The sequence below is a fragment of the Pinus tabuliformis genome, chromosome 3_2 (genome assembly GCF_031772625.1).
Source record: "Pinus tabuliformis cultivar Carrire ecotype Pingquan chromosome 3_2, CPIR1, whole genome shotgun sequence".
Lineage (NCBI taxonomy): Eukaryota > Viridiplantae > Streptophyta > Pinopsida > Pinales > Pinaceae > Pinus > Pinus tabuliformis.
The window spans coordinates 710630199-710635770 of NC_142302.1; the positions used below are offsets into that span (position 1 = coordinate 710630199).

At 35.0% G+C, this 5572-nt stretch overlaps 1 pseudogene; it reads right to left on the reverse strand.

Moving 5' to 3' along the window:
* Window positions 1-4644: 4644 nt before the first annotated feature.
* Window positions 4645-4950, reverse strand: LOC149182626 (RNA polymerase II transcriptional coactivator KIWI pseudogene; annotated as a pseudogene).
* Window positions 4951-5572: the final 622 nt, after the last annotated feature.

Here is a 5572-nt window from a genome sequence, read left to right on the forward strand (position 1 = left end):
ATAAGCCCTATACACTTCTTATTTTATCACTTTCAGAATTCTAAACTCATTTGCCTCTTGTGACCAACAGAGAGGACAAAACATTATAACGTTTTATGTGCTGATTTTTTGCATGAAAGTGCTAACCAAAATTAGCAATTGAAGATGAGAAATCTTACTCTTAAATTTCAGTCTTCATGTTCAGATTTTTGGCTTTCTTGATGTTGTTTTTCAAGGTTTGTTTTCTGAGTTTCATATTTCATATTTTTCGAAATCATCTAGATTTGAGCATATATGATCCTCCCACATCTACAGGGAGAACAATACTGAAGCTAACTGCCCAGCTAAGGGCACTGGTCGAAATGGCAGCAGGACAGCTAATAATTGACATCGACAATGGAAAAAATCACTCCAGCACCTATGGAAACATATATCCAAGGCTAGTCATCTCTCCAAGTATCTGCAATGAGATAGCTCCTTTCAGTTATAATCTCTCTTAAAAAGACCAGCATCCTTTCAGGACTCAGTACATCAGAATGCATGCAATGAATGCCGTTTAAGAAAGCAGCTATGGTATGGGTTCGAACCCTGTTAGCTAGACATGTGTTGGCTTTTTTGTTTTTTCATTCTGCTCAAGCACTAATTATTTTAACTCTCGTGCTCTAAAATTTCCAGCTCTCATGCTTTCAAGCACTTTAACTCACCAGTTGTCAGTTGATCAGTCTTCCAGGCTACAAAGCCATCTAAATGTATTCCTTTTATCCTTCACATAAAACAAGTACAGTATTTTCATCTCAAGAATAATTTGTGGCTAATGATTATGCAAGTATAAGCAAGCTGGTAACTATAGGAGGAACCTATGAACATGCCAGACAATCAATTTGAACATTTGACAAACATGTAAACAGCAATGAAATGTCTACTATGAGCCTACTAATATAAGTACTAAGAAATGGACAAATAGGACACAGAGATCTATGATACCATTCTTGTAATTCTCATGATTGGAGAATATAAGGAGACACCAATGCATCAACCATGTCTGATTTTGTAATTGATTGAGGGGTGATGCAAAATTCTGTTATCCATAAACACCCATTAGTAAGAAAAGAAAAGCACTATAAAAAGCAAGCATAAAGAAATAAACAGTGGAATCAAAGAAAACCTTAGAATCAATAGTTTCTTTCAACCAATTAAGCTCTTCAAGAGCAATATCCCAATTTTGCATCAGAGTCTCTGTTTCGATCTTGCCCCACAATGCACTCAAACTACTGTCACTGTTTGTATAAAAGTGCGATATTGGTATAAAAAGTCTGCTTCTGTTGCCCCTGAGTAGTTTCCGCATTCAAACTGAAATTTAGTATGTTGGTATAACGCCTCTATCTGGTTAGGGCCAACCTGCCCATTCAGTGAACACCACTTCATATAATCAGACAATTATAAATCAAATTATAACAAATATATCTAGTTATCCTCTTAATCTCAAGCTGTTTCGGAAATCAAGCAAAGAAATTTTTATCCCGACAAAATCCCGTTTTCAATAACTCGATCAAAATTTATGAAGTTCTAAAGTGATTTGGAGAAGAAAACTGTGTATGCATGGGTTGTATTATTTTACTTTCCCTGCTTATCTTCCAGTTATTGTGTGTCTATTGAACTGTACTGAAATTCATTTCTCTCTAATTAAATATCATATTTAAACTATTTATAAAATGTTTGGAAGTTAATTGGTTTTTAATTAAATTTCAATTAAAGAATATTGGTTTTATTGCGAAGGGATATTGTAGTCAGAAGGGCTTTCCAATTAATTTAGTATGGTAGTTATGTTGTAATGTCTCATTTTATTTAATATTTTGATTGAGTTAAAAAAAATAAAATTAAAAATAAAATTAAAATAAAATAAAATAATTTAATAACTAAAATAAGATAAAATAATTAATTTAATATTAACAGTTTTTAATTCTGAATTGCAAATGTAATATTTTAAAATATAATATAATATAGTATAGTATGGATTTGTTTGGTGGCTTTATATTTTATTTTTGTATGTTTTATTTTTATTTTTGAATTAGTGAATACATAATGTGTATATATGATTAGAAGTTTTAGAGCTTCCTGTTTTAATGTTATCTTTAAAATGATGAAATAATGAAATAATAAAAAATAAAAAATGAATATTTTTTTAAGTTGACAAGTTTAACATCAATAGTTAAGAAATTTTCATTATATCAGTCTAAATCTAACTTAATTCCGGAGAAATCTTATCTCTTTTGGCTTTAAAAAAAAATTGCATCTCAAAAAATTTGATCTCTCCACTTTAGATAAATTCTGAATTAAAATAAATCTAAATTAATTTATATAAAAAAAAACATTATACCAATAATAATAAAAAATAACTCAAATATTAATTAATATTCACCATTAAAAAAAACTCTAACATCAAACATCCAAGATAGATGTTAATGGAATTACAAAACCAGTCAAGCTTTGATCCCCTTCATTGAAATATGTAACTTTAAACATAAAACATCCTGTGATATAATTAAGACACCAACTAAAGGTTTTGCAAAATATAAAAATAAAAAACCTAACCTCTTATTAACACTTTTAGAGTGATGCATCTTCAAAAGGAGTCCAATCTGGATAGGGGCACTACACAACTTACTTAAATACACCAACTAAAGGTTTTGCAAAATATAAAAATAAAAAACCTAACCTCTTATTAACACTTTTAGAGTGATGCATCTTCAAGGAACTTTAAGGCGAGAACAAAGGAGTCCAATCTGGATAGGGGCACTACAAAACTTAAATTTCACATTTGAGGTATCTTAACTATGTATATATATATAAAAAGTGAGGTTAATTTACCAAAGTATATGAGTTTGGTATTAGTGATTTAAGTTGAATTTTGTATTATTAATTTTAACTTAAATATAAAATATATAGACATATATTTTAATAGAAGTGTTATATATGGGTAGATTTCTCTAAAATAAAAAAAATGAAGATAGTATATTAATTTTTTTTATAAAATTTTGTGTTAATAAATATTGTGGAACATAGGATTTGGTCTCAGGGACTTATACACTTTAAACCAAGTAATGGGAGCTAAATTATGGTGGATGATGGGGACGAGATTCTGGGGTGAACCAAAGTCCCATTTCCCCAATAAATCGTCTGGAGGCCTATGGGTTATGGGCCCACGAAACCTCTCGGAAATGCTTCTCTCGTTCTTCATCCACACACGAACTTTCTTCTCAAGGTTATTAGTTGATGTTGCTTCAGCTGCGGATTCTTGCTGCCGCTCTTACCCATCAGATATCGGCCTTCTCAACATGATTGCGTAGCACCTCCCACTGATCCAACGACAATGAAATAGCTTTCTTGCCAGGCAGGTGCTTCTCGTCTTTCGTGTAAAACTCACAAATATCCACAAAAATCTTCCCTTGCCACATTCTTACAAAAACTTTGCGATTCCTCAATAACTCGCAAATCTCGATTACACCACTGTCATCCAGGACAAAATTCTTCTTGCCTTTCTTCTTCACAAGAGACTCGCCATCGCCCTCAGAATCATTAATCCCGACGTAGTCATCCTTTCGCTTCCCCCATTTCAACACCTTTGTTGGCCAAACTGTTGTAACCACAGCAAAACCTACCGACCGAGGATGATGATCAGTCAATACAGCCGCTCGGTCGTTTCCATGCCCGCGTTCTCGCTGTCAGTCACAACATTGCCGGAAGAGCCTGACAAATAAAATAAAAAAACAAATACACAAACAAAAATTCACAATGACACATTTTCATTATTTACAAACTCAGATTACAATTTAAGGCATCTCAGCCTTAATCAAGAACTCTCCAGCAACTACATTTTGCCCTCTCTCACACACACAGGTTTTTCTCCCTGTTTTTTGATTCACTAATGAATCCTTAAGTTCTTGTTATACATACATTTAGTTTTAACTGATTTTTTTAACTAAAATTTGTTCATTAACCGAATTCTGTTCAAGGTTGGCCTAGTTGTCCATGTGGTTTTCCACGTGTCTTCTTTCTCTATTTTTTTTTTTCCATTAAGGGTTCGGATGCCCTTGCATCAGACTCCCGAGGTACAAAAATTATGACCTCCTAGTCATATGAGTTTCCTTGTCCTTAGCAATTCTACCCACTATTTCACTTCGTCAGTGGAACTGCCTTCATGTGAGCTACAACGAAACTTCTGTAATAGCAAGTCCTCCCTGCTACCAGATACCTTACCAAGCTTCTCTCCTGAGCTTAGTCTTTCGGCATCTCTCAGGTTCTCTCCTCTCGAACCAATTGAGCACTCTTGCTCCAGGTTTGCTGCAATCTTCTCACCTTCACATAATAAAATAAAAAATTACAGGCTTACAAATCTTCAGCAAAACTGTACCTCTTCTTTCTTCACATCCAAACACTCCTTTCCGCAGGAAATATTTTCCTGCTCTGATACCACTTGATGGGAATGAGATTCCTGGGTGAACCAAAATCCCATTTCCCCAATAAATCATCTGCAGGCCTGTGGGTTATGGGCCCACAAAGCCTCTGGAAACACTGCTCTCGCTCTTCATCCACACACGAACTTTCTTCTCAAGGTTATTAGTTGTTGTTGCTTTAGCTACGGATTCTTGTTGCCGCTCTTACCCATCAGATATTGGCCTTCTCAACATGATTGCGCAACACCTCCCACTGATCCAACGACAATGAAATACCTTTCTTGCCAGGCAGCTGCTTCCCATCCTTCGTGTAAAACTCACGAATATCCACAAAAATCTTTCCTTGCCACATTCTTACAGAAACTTTGCGATTCCTCGATAACTTGCAAATCTCGATTGCACCACTGTCATCCGGGACAAAATTCTTCTTGCCTTTCTTCTTCACAGGAGACTCGCCATCACCCTCACAATCATCAGTTCCGACGTAGTCATCCTTTCGCTTCCCCCATTTCAACATCTTCGTTGGCCAAAGTGTTGTAACCACACCAAAACCTACCGACCGAGGATGACGATCGATCAATACAGTCGCTCGGTCGTTTCCATGCACGCGTTCTCGCTATCAGTCACAACATTGCCAGAAGAGCCTGACAAATAAAATAAAAAAACAAATACACAGACATAAATTCACAATGACACATTTTCATTATTTACAAACTCAGATTACAATTTAAGGCATCTCAGCCTTAATCAAGAACTCTCCAGCAACTACATTTTTCCCTCTCTCACACACAGGTTTTTCTCCCTGTTTCTTGATTCACTAATGAACCCTTAAGTTCTTGTTATACATACATTCAATTTTAACTGATTGTTTTAACTAAAATTTGTTCATTAACTGAATTCTGTTCAAGGTTGGCCTGGTTGTCCATGTGGTTGTCCACGTGTCTTCTTTCTCTAATTTTTTTTCCATTAAGGGTTTGGATGCCCCTGCATCAGACTCTTGAGGTATAAAAATTATGACCTCCTCGTCATATGTGTTTCCTTGTCCTTAGTAATTCTACCCACTATTTCACTTCGTCAGTGGAACTGCTTTAATGTGAGCTGCAACCAAACCTCTGCAATAGAAGGTCCTCCCTACTACC